General features: G+C 38.4%; 1 protein-coding gene across 9 annotated transcripts in view; it reads right to left on the bottom strand.

Annotated features, from left to right (window-relative positions):
• Positions 1 to 17,321, bottom strand: part of LAMA2 (laminin subunit alpha 2) — a 611,630-nt gene that overhangs the window by 94,301 nt on the left and 500,008 nt on the right. The window lies entirely within an intron of this gene.

Raw genomic sequence — 17,321 nt, 5'->3', positions numbered from 1 at the left:
GTAGTCACCTCATGCAAGCACTGTGGAATTGAGAGGTTACAATCAAGAGATTTGGAGGAAAAGACATGCCTCAATGTTTCAAGAAGCTCTCTAAAACATTAAAGTAAAGAGCTTGTGGCGTCAGTTACAAGCAACTGTCAGTTACAAGCAGTCTGCCAGCAATCCGGGTTTAAAGGACAGACTTTTCATATGATAAGGAAATGGAAAACACTAACATGTTATGGGTGAAAAGCACCGTTTCAACTCACTGGAATTTGGAGAGAACCTTTTCCAGCATTGCTTGGTAAGTTATTGAAGCACATCAACAATATCAGGACAGGTGATGAAGCAGCATTTTCTAAGCTAATTATACTTTATACATATGCATAAGCATCACATCTGAGTTCCTGAGCTGTGTCTACAGCATATGTGAAATATAAATGAGAGTCTTTGAGTTGAAAGGTATTTTGTTTCTTGTTTTTTAGAGGTTTTTTTTTTTAAAAACAATAAATTCTTGGTTTTCTCTGTGTCTGTATACGTATATATATTCATACATATGGATATACAAGTTATATAAAAATTTCAACTATATCATGCAAAAGAGTCTATTTTTATGTAAGTTGCTGTAGGTTTTTATTAGTTAATAATTGTTTATGAAAATGAGGTAATTTAAAACATTATAGTAGGAAAAAATGAAATTATAAAATCTGTTAGGATTCAACAGATGGCTTGGCATTTAATTGCATTTTAATACATGTTGTTTTCCTCTTCCTACTATTGATTAAATATTCATAATTCCTCTCGCTAAAGCATACTGCCATTGATTAATAGATAAGTGAATTGATTTATTTACCCAACAAAACTTTTTAGTTGTCTCAAGCATCAAATATTCAAAAATGGAAAGACTATGCCTTCCCTAATGGAACTGGAGTGTAGGGAAGGGGAAAGACAAACAAATATAGTCACTTATAAAGAAAGACAATCATCACCATAATGAAGCACAGAAACACCTAGATGTTTGGCTGTCAGAGGAGGCTCTGTTGGAGGAGGGAGGTGTGATGATGAGACCTGAAGGCAAGTTAGAGTTTATCAGGCTGACTAACCTGTACACCAGTGATGTTCTAAACAACCAAGTTTAAAAGTTATTGTTTACGTTGCTTTATATATTATGCTTTTTTCCTAAATGTTCCTCAAATTACTTTTTTATTAGCGATGAATTTTTTGAATTCATTGAAAGAGCTGGCTCTAAAAGAAGATGTAAAATATTTATTTTCTGTTTTTGTTTTTATTTTTTAAAGACAGTAGTAACTAAAAATTCATCAGCATGGCTTATGACTTATTCTGTTACTCTCTCTTTATGAAATAATTTATTTTAGAAGAGAAGTCTTACACATGTCCACAGGGGTTAATGTGCCAAGATAATATAAAACTTAGATGATTTTAAATTAAAAATATTTTCAATAAAGAAAACTGTTCAAAATGTGCAGCTATATATATAAGGGTTGGTGACGGGCTGCATTATGTTTATGTAAAGTGTGTAACAGAAGAAATTTAGAGTTTGGTATGTTAGACTATGAATCAAAATCAAGGATAATGTTCTTACTATAATAATGTGAATTCTCAGAATAAATAGTGGAATCTAGTTCAATATACATTTTAAAAATATGTTTTTGAGAATATTTTTTAAAATATGTATGTGATGTTACTTGCTATAGTAAGCTATGAAACAGTTACATAAACATCACCCATTTGTACAAAAACTATTTGCATGGGAAAATATATGAGTAGATATACAAGGATATTATAAAAGTAAGTATTCATATGCACATTTTACATTTTTTCCTTCTTGTTTTTCTGAATTTTCTATTTTCTATAATAGTTGCTTTTGTAATAATTTAAAAAATCATACACAATTTTAAAATAAGAAAATCACTATGCATCAATTTTTAAGGTGCTTTATATAGTACTGTATATTTTTAAGTACTATAGGTTATTAAAATTAAATAATGATTAAAAAATGAGTCAAGAAACACCCCAAAGAGATGGCCTTGGGCAACAATCTGTTAAAAGGCTGTAGGTCCCTGGCATTACATAGCATATCCTAAGAGTGGTAGATGGATCAGATGAGTCTCTGTCAAGATTGAAAGCAACTGAGCATGCAAAGGAGACTCAGAGATGAAATAGGAAATCCCCCAAAATGCTCATGATAATTTAAAATTTGTGAGTGTGAATTTTTAGCTTGATGGGAACACCAAGAAAGACAATCAAGGGAGCATTCAAAAATACAAAGCTAAGTAAGAATGGTTTTCCTCAATTACAGCGTGACACCCGCAATTGCTCAGCACCTATGGGTACCACTAGACTGCTTCAATGAGACAGACCCTGGACTAGCAGCTGGCTACTAGAGGTGGGGTGGGCAGATACCACAAAGAGTCTTAGTTTTGAGCAAAAGTAATGGAGAGGGTCTATTAAGTTAGATACCATTTTTAGAGGGCTTCGCGTTTTCCCTCCAGTTAATGTCCAGAATCAAATACAACATAGCAATCTCACCTGTTGATTATTCTACTTAGGGGTAGAAATTAGAGCAGGTAGGATGGCACCAAGAGCACTGTTGTCTTGAAGTAAATTAGATCAAACTTAGATTGCACTGTGGCATTGTTCAAAAGAGTTTCTGTGTTTCTGACTGATGACACAAACCCTGAGACATCATTTTATGCCTTGAACTTTTAAATACATCTAAGTTTGGGTCAAAAAGTTTACTTCTCTGCTTCCAATAGACTTTAAAAAAAATTATTGACCCAAATGAGAGTATCATATACAAACAAACAAACAAAAATCACAAAAGCCAGCGTGGCTTTGCTAAGAGAGTAGACTTGAAGTGTTCTCAACACAAAAAAATGATCAGTATGTGAAGCAGTGCATATTTTTAAATAGCTCGATTTAGCCATTCCACAATGTATACTTATTTCAAAGCATTATTTTGTACATGATAAATATATACAACTTTTATCTGTCAATTAAAATAAATTCTGAAAATTAAGTTCTAAACTTTGGAAACTATATTTATTATAGGAATTAAGACAATGGAGGAATCAGAACAGATGGCACAATGTTTCTTGAAAAGGTATTATTAATACATTAGGTGACACAGCTAATTACATAGACAATATGTACTGAATTTGAAGCCAGATCATCTAATTCCCAAATTCTGACCTGCTAGCATCATCCCTCAATTTGATTAGAAATTTCCATAATACAACTCGAACCTAATTCTGATAAAAAAAAATCCTCTATGACATCACATTCACTGATATTTACACATGACCTCAAACTAAACACGGAAAGAAAGTAATTTTATTTGTTTTTACTTTGAATTTTTTTATTTTGTTCAACTTCCATATCTCTTAGGGCAATATAAATATCTTATTAATTCTGAAAATCTGGACTACCATAGCCATTCCCAATTTCTAGCATTAGAATTTGGAGGTGGGAGGGACAATCTATATTTGGCGATCACCTATTGTCCACCAGGCATATCTAGATAAAAATCATGGAATATTGAGTGTAAAACAGTGAAAGACTGAAACACTCAAGATCTTTAGGGATATCCATATTTCTGCTCCCTGGGGAGAGGGGATCTATCGTCAGCTGAAATTTTAATTCTAAAGACTTTTTTTTCTGAGAAAAGGAAATAGGAACAAAACAGAACACCACAGTCACCAAGCAGAGAAAACAGAGGCAGCCGGCCATGAAAACTCTTCTGAGAGCAAGAGGGTCTCAGTAATGGCAGTGTCAGCCTGTCTGTCTTTGTGCTCCACAGAGGTGGTGGCAGCCAGGAACAGGTGGGAGCTATGTCCCCTTCCGAGTTGAAGGTGGGGGAGCCCTGCCCTCCTGGGTGCAGCTGCAGCCATCCAGCCAGCTGTGGACCCCGGCATCCCTGTGCTCTCGGGCCACCTCTCTTCCACTACAGGCTCAGAAGTGCCTGCTCCTTCTGCCTGGCCTCTCCCTGTTCCCAGCCCCCATGCTGATTTCAGAGCAAAGTTGAGGCTTTTACAACCCAGCCAGGTGTGCATATGCTCAGGGAGGCATTGACACTCTAGCCCCCTGCTACTTTGGCCCCTTCTGGATTTTGGACGCCAAGGAGCACAGGAAGGAGGCCAAGAGGGAGCTGAGGGTGGTTTTGCACGGGCCTGAAGGTGACCCTCGGCATAAACAGCCTGGGTGCCAGTGGGCGCTGTGGATGGTAGGCTGGTGGTGGCAGGAGGTAGACAAGCTCCTGGGTGGAAAGGGGTGGGCCTTCGGTGAAGCCCCACCTTCAAGCCAGGGACTGCCTGAAGTACAGTTTCACAAACTAGAGTGAGAACTTATGGTGCTTTCTTGGGCCAGCTCGTGGCCACCCATGGACCAATCAGCATATACTTCTTCCCCTGTGAAGCCCATAAAAAACTCTGGACTCAGCCAGACATGGGCAGACAACAGGATGATCTACCTGTGGATAGGAGCTACCCACTGTGTGTCTCCCCTCTGTTGAGGGTGCTGCATGGATGCTGGGATTACCTGCCTGTGGAAAGGAGCTACCCATTTCGGGCCTCCTAAGAGTTGCACTGTCACTCAGTAAAGCACCTCTTCACCTTGCTCACCCTCCAGTTGTCTGCAAACCTCATGCTTCCTGGATGTGGGACAAGAACTCGGGACCCCCCAGATGGTGTAAATGAAAAGCGCTGTAACACAAACAGGGCTGAAATACACCCTCTTCCCCGGCTCACCATGTTGACAGCAATGAGCAGGAGAGAAGAGCTGTGGCCTTTTGGTGAGCTGAGACCTAAGGGCTCCCTGAGCCAGGGCTGTGAGACCCTCTTTCAGCCTCTGTGGTTCCCGGCATCTCCAAGTTCCTGGGTGCCACTGCATTCCCTGGTGCCAGTGGTGGAAACCACTTGTAGTATGTCTGGTTCAGCCACAGTCTCGCATGGAGCCAGGACCTGGAGCTGCCCAGCCCACTGCAGCTGGCACGCTTAGCTGTGCACAGTGGCTGGACCCCATGCTCACTCACACACCCCTCGCCACTCTGCCCCGAATCACCCTTGGCAGGCGTGGGATCCAGCCCAGTAGCGGTAGTGTGAGCCAAGTGTAGCCTGCCAGGCTGAGTGGGCATAACGAGCCCAGTGGACCTGAGCAAAACTCAGGTAAAGGTGCCACCGGTCACAGAGGTTTCTAGCTGGTGAAGCAACACCCCAAGGATCCTGTGACGTCAGAACTTCCCATATACAAGCTTCCCATATACAAGCAGTCTATGTAGTGCCCAAAGGGTCTGGCTCTGGGCAATGGAACTGGCCAGGGAATGGCTCACTATGCTGTGTGTTCTGACATATCTAGCCCAGTGGCTACATAACTCCTGCCAAGACTGCATGAGGTTCCCAAGCATATCTTTCCCATGGAGAAAGCAAAATATACAGTAGGAAAACAAACAGCTCCTCAGAAATATAGATAAATTAATTTAAAATTTGAATTCTGAGAATACTACCAAGAGATTAAGTAAAATAGAGTGACTGTGTAAGGGAGATTGGTGGGGAATAAAACTATGATGGAGTAAAGAGAAGTCGATCAAATAAAGTGTATAAATTCAGCAAAGAAACCTTCCCTTTGGGCAGGGTGGGCCCTCTTTCCTAGCCACACCACCATGGGCCTTTTATTTTCTTTTTGTGTGAGACAAGGTCTTGCTCTGTCATTCAGGCTGGAGTGCAATGGCATGATCTTGGCTCACTGCAGCCTTGACCTCCCAGGCTCAGGGGATCCTCCCACCTCAGCCTCCTGAGTAGCTCAGATTACAGGCATGTGCCACCATGCCTGGCTAATTTTTGTATTTTTAGTAGAGATAGAGTTTTGCCATGTTGTCCAGGCTGGTCTCAAACTCCTGGGCTCAAGCAATCTTCCCACCTCAGCCTCCCAAACTGCTGGGATTACCAGCATGAGTCACTGCACTCAGCCACCATGGTTTATTTAGATAGTTCCTGCTCCTCAATCTTTTTCAGTTATTGTACCCACAACTTGCACTATAGGGTAAATGCCAGCAAGGAGGTAGAAAAAGCTGGGAGAAGGCCAGGCCTTCAGAAGAACAGGTGAGGTAGAGAATGAGAGTCAGTTGTGAGAATAAAAAGGAATAATTCACTGCAAGTTATTTTATGGAACAGAATACCCCTTCTCTCCTGCACAGAGCAACTGGCAATAAAGCATCAAATGCCCCACTGACAAAAAATCAAAGGGAGTCCTTTAAGGCATCAAATGGCTTCAGAGAAGGGACTTCTGTATTCTGCTATGGAACAATTATGGACATAGATAAAATGTAAAGACTCTCACAATATCAAAGTTAAAGAGGTAGAAGCTGAGAGGAGAAGGAAAAAATGAAGCTAAAGGGAAGAATGAGGACATAAATAGCTTCATCTTAAAGAGCATAGAGTCTACCATTTATGCAGGAAATAACGCTCTCAGTATATTAGGTTAAAAAATGAAGAATCTAAACATAGTAATGTACCTATATTGGGAAATTGATGAGTGGGAAAATGTGATGTGATATTCTCTAAGTGAACTACATCTCCTTTATCATAGCAGTAATTAAACAGATAATGCCCCACTTAATTAAATACATGATGGCACAATAATATTACTAAGAGATGTAGTAAAAGAAGAACTATTTGAAAGATTTGGAATGGTTGATCCTGGAGCTGCGAGCTTAGTTGAGAGAAAAGTTAGGTCAGGGGATTGTTGCTTGCAATGATCAGCCTCTAATCATTTAAAAGAAATGAAAACAGGCATGCATCATGAATTTAGAAAAGGAAAGAAATTCAGAACCTCTTGTTGGTATAAAGGATGAGGGTTGTTGTTTCATTTCCAGACTCATTTTAGACCTATTTTCTTTATTATTTTAGAACAGACTTTATTTCAGGACTGATGTTCTATCTCCTCTTAGGTTCACTTTAATTAAAACATTTAAGTAGGAAATAATATAGATACGATTAGAAATTAATACAGACGGCCGGGCGCGGTGGCTCAAACCTGTAATCTCAGCACTTTGGGAGGCCGAGACGGGCGGATCACGAGGTCAGGAGATCGAGACCATCCTGGCGAACACGGCGAAACCCCGTCTCTACTAAAAACACAAAAAATTAGCCGGGCGAGGTGGCGGCGCCTGTGGTCCCAGCTACTCGGGAGGCTGAGGCAGGAGAATGGCGGGAACCCGGGAGGTGGAGCTTGCAGTGAGCTGAGATCCGGCCACTGCACTCCAGCCTGGGCGACAGAGCGAGACTCCGTCTCAAAAAAAAAAAAAAAAAAAAAAAAAAAAAAAAAAAAAAAAAGAAATTAATACAGACACCTCTGTTCCCATCATCCATATCTGGCAAATGTTAATGTTTTACTGTATATTTATAGATCTTTAAAATATGTACATTTGAATTGAGTTTTATAGTGTTTCATTTATAGCTTCTCTTTCTAGTTAAATAACTGGCCTATAGCTTTCTTTGTAGTACTGTCCTCTGTAGGGTTTGCCATCAAGATTGTATCAACCTCATAAAATAAGCTGAGGAAATTTTTCTTCTTTTTTTATTCTTTGGAACAAATTGCATAATGGCTCCTTGACATTTTTGAACACATTGTTATTTTGTTGTATTAACTACTGATTCAATTTATTTAATGGTTATAGTTCTCAGGTGTACTATTTCTTTTTGAGTAAATTTTGCTCTAATCTTACTGTTTACTTCACCTAAGTATTCAAATGTGTTTGAATAAAGTTGCTTATATACTCCAATATATCAATTTTTATTTTTCAATCTATACTGCATCTACAGTTATGATCCCCTTTTCATTGTTGATCCTATTCATTTGTGTTGTCTCTCTTTGTTTGCTTAATTGTTCTTGTCTTCTGTTTATTTGCTAGTTTATTCTAGGAATCAGCTTTCTGTTTTGTCAACCCTGTCGAATGCTTTTCCTTAGGTCATTAATTTCTGCTTTTATTTTTATTTCTTTCTGTGTACTTTTTAAAACACCTTGAGCAGAAACCTTAGATAATTAGTATCAGTTCTTATCCTTTCCTAGTATCTGCATTCCAAACTACATTTTCCTGTTGGTAGCACTTTATTTGCACACACAAATTTTGAGGTGAAGTTTTATTTCCATTCTGTTATTAAATACTTTGTAAATTTAAACTGTGTTTTTTCTCAAACCATGGATTACTTTGAAGTGTTTTTTATTTTAAAACTTTTTTGTCAATTGTTTTACACCAATTTCTAATTGTATTGCATTATGATAAGAGAATGTAGTCTAGATGCTATTGGATCATTAGGATTTGCTGATACTTGCTTTGTGATCTAGGTTGTGGTCCTTTGTTTTTTTCATGAGTTACTTCATATAATGGGGCATGTAGAATTAATTATCTGGTCGATATAGAGTTCTATAAGGCCATTAAGTCATCTTGTTTAAGGTACTTTTAATATCTGTGTCTCTTTGCTTGATCTATCAATTTTTAAGAGAGATATGGTAAAATCACTCCCTGTTATACATATGAAAATGTTCTTATTCTGATATATTTATCTTTATTTATCCATAGGTTTTGTTATTATGACCTTGCAGGCTCGTAATTTTTTAGTCTTCCTTCTTCCTTTTATTCTACCATGATCACTTTCTTTATCCCTAATAACTCCTTATCTCTCGTTTTCAGTCTTTCTGTTCCCCTAAGATTTGCGGTATTTGTGTAAGTCATATATAGACGAATGCCTTTGTTTCAGACATTTTAATCCAATATGAAAATCATTGTTACCTGTCAATTTTAATGTTTGCATTTATTATGAAGACAACTTGAAGCAGAGATAGTTAGTGCTCAGCAAATATCCTATGTGCCTCCTACTTTTCCAGGCCTCCCTTACAGTTAGCTTGGGGCACATGGCTACTTCTGGTCAATGACTTAGACCAGACGTGGTCCAGGCCACAGGAGCCAATATGGTAGGGGCTTGCATGTCTCTTCCTTTTTTTCTCTTCCCTGCCTTGGAGGCTACATGGTATGGTGTCACTACAAGATGTAAACAGTGGTATAACTCACATTGGGTTGTGATGTGAGACATAAACTTGAATTATGCCCATCATGTGAGATTTCAGGGGTTATTTTTTGAGGCAGCTGGTGATAATTACCCTGATTGTTGTATTTGGATTTAATTCCATTATGTTTTATATTTACAATTTGTTTCTGTTTTTCTTTTTTTTTTTTTTTTTTGCCTTTTACAGAACTGATTGAAAATTCTCCTTCCCTTCACACTTCTTTATTTTTCTCTCTCTCTCTCTCTGTCTGCTTGTTTGGAATGTTTAGCTGTTTGTGATTGTTAATTTATATCCACTTGGCTAGGCTATCGTACCCGGTTTTTGGTAAAACAGCAGTCTAGATGTTGCTGTGAATGTATTTTTTAGATGTGATTAACCTTTCAGTCAGTAGACTTTGAGTAAAGCAGGTCACCCTCCATGATGTTGAGGAGCTTCATCCAACAGTTGGAGGCCTTAAGAGGAATTACTGAGGCCCCCTGAAGAAGAAGAAATTCTGCCTCCAAACTGCCTTTGGATTCAAGACGGTAATATTCACTATTCCCTGCAGCCAGACCCCACAATCTCATGAGCCAATTGTTTAAAACATATATATATATCTGTGTATATATACACTTCCAATTTGTTCTGTTTTTCTGGAGAACTCAAATACTGTCAATTTTATTTTTCTATAATTTTCTTCAATGTTTAATACATATTCTTAGTAAAAACTAAAGTTAATTAGCTTTTTACTTTCCTCCCCAGAATTCAGAATCTTAAAAACTTTTATTAAATAATGACTACCTGCCCCATTTTCCATGTCATTCGTCTCTTGTGTTTTAGTTCCACTTTGTTTTTAATTCCACATGTTTAATAATTATTATCATTATGCTTTTCACAATGCTTACTTAGATTTGTACACAGTTTCTATCTTTTTGTTCACTTTTACCCCTTTAATATCCAAGTTCTTTCATTTTGTTTACATTCCTTTTGAAGTGAATTTTATTATAGTTCAGTGAATGAAGTGTATTTATAGCAAATGAAGTGTATTTGTAGTAGTTCAGTGTTTATCAGCGTGTTTCCTCCTCACTAATCTGTCACTTAAGAGTAAAGTTTCAAAAGTCCTGTTTACTCCTTAGACAGCTAACCCCATCGCAAGATGAAGTTCTTTTTGAGGTTTCTGTGGAGTTCTTACTCTCCTTGTATTAAGAATGAACACTGGGAAATTTTCTATAAGAGATGTTCATATATTTAAGAATATTCTCCTTCTGTATGATATTATTTTTTCCAGGCTTCTCCCCTTTTCTTCACCTTGTCTAAAGGTTACATCTTGCTTACACAGCACAGTTCTTTACTAACCTTCCCACTATCATTTTTCTATGAAAAAAATGCATTATATCTAAACTCCCCTCACTTTCTTCCATATTTTATATTATTTTTCCTAGAAATGCCTACAAAAGGCCTGGTCAACGTTTTTTAGAATGATTGTTCCCAAGAAATATGGATAATTGTAGTAAGTGAGAGAACTGGAATTTGGAGAATAAAGAGGAAGACCACATTGTGCGCTGGAGTTGAAGGCCAGTGTGATTGTAAACTGTATGTGTCAACTTGACTGGCCATGGGCACCTAGAGTAAACGTTATTTCTGGGTGTGTCTGTGAGGGTGTTTCTGGATGAGAGTAAAAGAGATTGCCCTCCTCAATATGGTGGTTGTGCATCACCCAATCTCTTGAGGGCCTGAACAGAACAAAAAGCAAAGAAAGGAGGAATTCCTTCCCTTTTTTTCTGCCTTATAGATTGAGCTGGGACATCTCATCTCATTTTCTCTCTAGTTCTTGAACTGTGGTTTATACCATCAACTCTCCTGGCTCTCTGGCCTTTGGACTCGAAGTGAACTATATCCTGGGTCTGCAGCTCATGGCTGGGACTTTGCAGCCTCCATAATCACATAAGCCAATTCTTCATAATGAATCTCTTCTTTCCATCTATCATCTAATCTACCTATTATCTATCTATCTATCTATCTATCTATCTATCTATCTATCTATCTATGTCTCTCTATCATCTAGCAACCTATTATCTACCTATCCATCCATTCATCTATCTGTCACTTATCAATCCATGTATCTATTTATCCATCTTCTAATAGTTCTGTTTATTTGGAGAACCGTAATACAACCAGTATAAACTTTTCCCAATTTCTAATACTCATTTCTAATGAAGATATAACTAAACAAATTGAGAAAGGAAATTCAGGATTAGAAGATATTAAAGAACATTGTGAGTGTATGTGTATGTAAGAGAGACAGAGACAGAGAGAAATTTTACAAAATGACAGCGATTGCAAGGTGAATAAGAGGAACAGAAGAAAGTGGAGAACTCCACTTGCCATGGGAAGTAAAAATGTGGTTCATCTTTTTTTTTTTTTTTTTAATTCGGCATACCTAGAGAGGTTGAGGACTGCCTACATTTTCCACATCAAAGTTAAACTAGGACATTCCATTGACTTGGAGAAAGGGAGGAAAGGGAAGAAAGGAAGGAAAGAAGATAATGTTTCAAAACAGGTGGTGATTATGTGATAATTTTCCACTATCTTTAAGAATCTGAACTATGGAATTCATTCTACATTAATCTTATTTTATTCATTTGTTTGTTGTTTGGATATACCTGATTGAAGAGCACAGCATCTAAGACATTTCCAGTGGAAATGGGCACAGGAGGACCTCGTATCCTAGTACCACTGAGAGTGTGCTTATTACCTCTGGCGGTCATTCCAAGGAGCCAACATCACAGAAAATCTATTCATTCACTGTGATGATTAATATTAAGAGTCAACTTGATTGGATTGAAGGATGCAAAGCATTGTTCCTGGGTGTGTTACAGTGCCCACTTATTGAGTGACCTGAAAGGCTGCCAATTTTGAGTGGGCTCTGCAACAGGTCCAGGCTGCTGTGCAAACTGCTCTGCCGCTTGGGCCATATGACCCAGCAGATCTAATGGTGTTTGAGGTGTCAGGGGCAGACAGGGATGCTGTTTGAAGCCTTTGGCAGGTTCCCATAGGTGAATCACAGTGGAGGTCTCTAGGATTTTGGAGCAAGGCCCTGCAATCTTCTGCAGATAACTACTCTCCATTTGAGAGATAGCTCTTGGCCTGTTACTGGGCTTTGGCAGAAACTGAACGTTTGACTGTACATCATCAAGTCACCCTGCAACCTAAACTGCCTTTCATGAACTGGGTGCTTTCTGACCCATCTAGCCATAAAGTTGGGCATACACAGCAGCCCTCCATTGTCAAATGTAAGTGGTATATACATGATCAGGCTCAAGCAGGTCCTAAAGGCACAAGTAAGTTGCGTGAGAAAGTGGCTCAATTGCCCATGGCCTCCCTTCCGGCCACCCTGCCTTCTCTCCCCGAGCCTGCAATGATGGCCTCATGGGGAGTTCCCCATGATCAGTTGACAGAGGAAGAGAAGACTGGGGCCTGGTTCACAGATGATTCTGTAAGATATGCAGGTAGCACCCAAAAGTGGACAGCTGCAGCACTACAGCCCCTTTCTAGGACATCCCTGAAGGATAGTGGCAAAGGGAAGTCTTTCTAGTGGGCAGAACTTTGAGTAGTGCATCTGGTTGTGCACTTTGCTTGCAAGGAGAAATGGCAAGATGTGTAATTATATACTATTTCGTGTGCTGTAGCCAATGGTTTGGCTGGATGGTCAGGGACTTGGAAGAAGCATGATTAGAACATTGGTGGCAAAGAAATCTGGGGAAGAGTTATGTGGATGGACCTCTCTGAGTGGCCAAAAACTGTGAAGATATTTATATCCTATGTGAGTGCTCACCAATGGGTGACCTCAGCTGAGGAGGATTTTAATAATCAAGTGGATAGGATGACTGTTTCTGTGGACACCACTCAGCCTCTTTCCCCAGCCACCCTGTCATCGCTCAATGGGCTCATGAACAAAGTGGCTATGGTGGCAGGAATGGAGGTTATGCACAGGCTCAGCAACATGGACTGACCTGGCTGTAGCCAAAGCTGAGTGCCCAATTTGCCAGCAGCAGAGACCAACACTGAGCCCTCCATCTGGCATCATTCCTCAGGGTGATCAGCCAGCTACTTGGTGGCAGGTTGATTATATCGGACCTCTTCCATCATGGAAAGGCAGAGGTTTGTCCTCACTGGAACAGACACTTATTCTGGACATGGGTTTGCCCATCCTACACCCAATGTTTCTGCCAAGAGTTCTATCCGTGAACTCACAGAATGCCTTATGCACTGTAATGGCATTCCACACAGCATTGCCTCTGACCAAGGCACTCACTTTACAGCTAAAGAAGTGCAGCATTGGGCTCACGCTCATGGAGTTCACTGGTCTTACCATGTTTCCCATCTTTCTGAAGCAGCTGTATTGACAGAATGGTGGAATGGCCTTTTGAAGTCATAATTACAATGCCAACTAGGCGACAATACTTTGCCGGACTGGGGTAAAGTTCTGCAGAAGGCTGTGTATGCCTTGAATCAGTGTCCAAAATATGGTACTGTTTCTTCCACAGCCAGGGTTCATGGGTCCCGGAATGAAGGAGTGGAAGTGGAAGTGGCACCACTCACCATCACCCCAAGTGACCCACTAACAAAATTTTTGCTCCCTGTTTCCAAAACATTATGTTCTGCTGGCCTAGACATCTTAGTTCCAGAGGGAAGAATGCTGTCACCAGGAGATACAACAATGATTCCATTAAACTGGAAGTTAAGATTGCCACTTGGCCAATTGGGACCTTCCTACCTCCAAGTCAACAGGCTAAGAAGGGAGTTACAGTGTTTGTTGGTAATTGACCCAGAATATCAAGGTGAAATCAGTCTACTATTCCACTATAGAGGTAAGGAAGAGCATGCGTGGAATACAAGAGATCCCATAGGGCATCTCTTAATATTACCATCCCCTGTGATTAAGATCAACGGGAAACTACAACAACCCAATCTAGACAGGACTACAAATGGCACACACCCTTCCAGAATAAAGGTTTGGGTCACCCAACCAGGTAAAAAATGATGACCCGCTGAGTGCTTCCAGAAGGCAACGGGAATACATAATGGGTAGTAGAAGAAGGTAGTCATCAATACCAGCTATGACCACGTGGCCAGTAGCAGAAATGAAGACTGTAATTGTCATGAATCTTTCCTCCTTATACTGCTAAGAATATGTTTGTGCATGTATACACTTGTACTAGGAAAATATCTTCATTTGCTTTCTTTTTCCTTTATCACGTGACATAAAATTTATTGACTTCATATCAGCATTTAAGTGTTGTTAACTTCGTGTAATAGCATTTAGGTTAAGGATTAGTGTGCTTCCGATTGTACAAGGGATAGCTGTATTCTGTTAGGATAATTAGGACATTATTATTGTCTTTATTTGGAGATTATGTATGATTTCAGGAGATGTGTATGGTTTTAAGTTGACAAGGGGTGGACTTGTGATGATTAATATTGAGTATCAGCTTGATTGGATTGAAGGATGCAAAGTATTGTTCCTGGGTGTCTCTGTGAGAGTGTTGCCGAAGGAGATTAAAATTTGAGTTACTGGACTGGAAAAGGCAGACCCACCCTCAATGTGTGTGGGCACCATCTAATCAGCTGCCAGTGTGGCTAGAATAAAAGCAGGCAGGAGAAAGTGGAAAGAGCAGATCTTCTGACTCTTCCAGCCTTCATCTTTCGCCCGTGCTGGGTGCTTCCTGCCCTCAAACATCACACTCCAAGTTCTTCAGCTTTTGGACTCCTGGACTTACACCAGTGGTTTGCCAAGGGCTCTCAGGCCTTCAGCCACAGACTGAAGGCTGCACTGTCAGCTTCCCTACTTGTGAGGTTTTGGGACTCGGACTGGCTTCTCTGCTCCTTAGCTTGCAGACGGCCTATTGTGGGACTTCATCTTGTGATGGTGTGAGTCAATATTCCTTAATAAACTCCCCTCTATATACACATCTATCCTATTAATTCTGTCCTTCTAGAGAACCCTAATACATTCATCAATTTTAAAAATCTGATCTGGTAAATAATGTAGGCTTTGAGTTTATCTATGACCTGGAAATGTTTTAAAAACATCTAATTCTCTGTTATTTTAGAATCTTATAGGATCAAAGCCACTAAGATTAGAAAAAATTACTGGATGTCCATATTCCATTTTGATTCCATTTTATGAGTGACATATCTCCTTTCTTCTTTTCCTTGCACCCTCTAGAGAAGTACAAAATGAGATATTTTCTTGTAGATTATATGCAGGAAAACAAATGCTTTATAGTACTTTCCTCGCCCAACACCAATAGAAAAATAGTATTTGTTATTTCATGATGTCTAAGTTCTTAAAATAATATTTCATTCTGATATTTAAATAAATTATTTATGCAAGACAAGTAGCTATTACTCTACAAAATAATACTGCACTACAAACAAATCATATTAGCTGTCTCCTGCTTATAAAGGATCCACTTCCTTCTCTCTCATATTTTACTTTTAATGTGATTCTTGATTGTCTATGTGTGTTTATATATAGGAAGACAAGTAAATTTAAAAAAAATCAAAGTTGATTTTAAAGTATTGTCTTAATTATGCTTGGATGTTATTTCTATCATTTCTTTGTTTCTTTTCTTATGGTAGTTTCAATGCTTTTTTTCTTCTCAAATTATCTGACCTCCATTTTCTTCATGGCGGTCATTGGTTGCTTTTTTACTTGACCTTTTCCTTTTCTCCTGCCAATGTATAATTTGTTTCTTTGTTTTTCTTTTTAAGTTATTGAAAACATTCTTCCTTCTTTATAGGGCTAGACTCAAGTGGGTAGAGGACTCTTCTATATTGTTATGCTTTGAACTCTTTTAAACTTAATAATACACTTAATCTCATTCTTCTCTGATGATCTATAGCTTACATATCAGATCTTATATTTATGGGATGTTAGTCTTATCTAGATAATTACTCAACTTAATGTTTTTCAAATATATTTCTTTTCCAGCAAAATAGAACTATATTATACTGATCTATTAAAACTAAAATTTTATTTATTCTGCTTATGAAAAACATTCCAACAAAATTTCTAGGAAAGATCATCTTTTTATTTTCTGATAGTCATTTAATGAATCAGTGATTCTCTATAGCACTTATTTTGTAATTTTTCAGGCATTTAATTATTTTTAAGTGATTGTGGAAAGAGAGAAGGAATAATGATAACCGCGGACATGATGTAATGCATTACGACTCACCATCACTCTCTGTTTGAGGTTGGTTAGCCTACCATGCATAAGCGTGGGTGGTAAGAAGTAAGTGCACACTTCATATTGGCAAAAAATGATTTTTCCTAAAGGTATTAAATTAGGGTAAAATTAAACAACTCCTTAACATAAAATGTTACAATAAATTTATAAGGATGAAGCAATTACTATAGCAAATTTTTATTGGTATAAAAGATTATGAATAGGCATAAAAGGTGTCAATTATAATGAAAAAATTCACTCATTCATTCATAAGTGCCTACTATTTGCCGGGCACCATTTTAGGTGCTGAAAATAATCATACAATAAAAGAGGTGAAATGAAAATGGTGAACTTGGAAATTAGGGTCTTTAAAATAGAAAATTATCTATCAGAAGATGAACAAAAATTTAGTTTAGATTTGAAAAGTAGATTCATTTTGAAAGGATAACTGAACATAGAAACGCTTCTGCAATGATCATGCCACTGCTTTGAATAAGAAGTAAACAGAACATATGGCGTCAGTAGAGCTCGCTCATTCAAGAGAAACCAAAAACAGTACTAATTGCTCATAGAATGTGATGTTTCATTATGACCACAAAATGAACCTGCTAAGACTGTGGTATCTCTAATATCCCTGAAATCCTAGAAAGCATTTTTGCCCAACACCGAAGCAAAGAAAATATTGATTGGTTTCTTTAACACCATTGCTTATGTGTATTTCACTCATAGTCAGATGTCCAATCAGGTTTCCCCCCAAAAAAATTCTCATGTGTTTGGTAGGTTCTATGTGAAGCAAAATAAATAAATGATGGTTCTAAACATTTTATTCAGGAAGATTCCTATGAGATTTTTTAAAAGCTGAAATAGTACTACCAACTTACTATCACACAACTTATTTACAAAATGTTGCTTTACATGTAAAGAATAAAGATTTGTCACCATTGAAGGCGTTCAAATAATATGATAGAACTTGGAATGCCCAAACTCTAAAATACTTGTTCCAAATGTATTATGAACAATGACTGTAACCAAAGGTTAAGAGCTTTT

This window comes from Macaca fascicularis, chromosome 4, assembly GCF_037993035.2.
Source record: "Macaca fascicularis isolate 582-1 chromosome 4, T2T-MFA8v1.1".
In the NCBI taxonomy this organism is placed as follows: domain Eukaryota; kingdom Metazoa; phylum Chordata; class Mammalia; order Primates; family Cercopithecidae; genus Macaca; species Macaca fascicularis.
The sequence above is the reverse complement of the archived record's forward strand: the minus strand, read 5'-3'. Positions and strand labels throughout refer to the sequence as shown.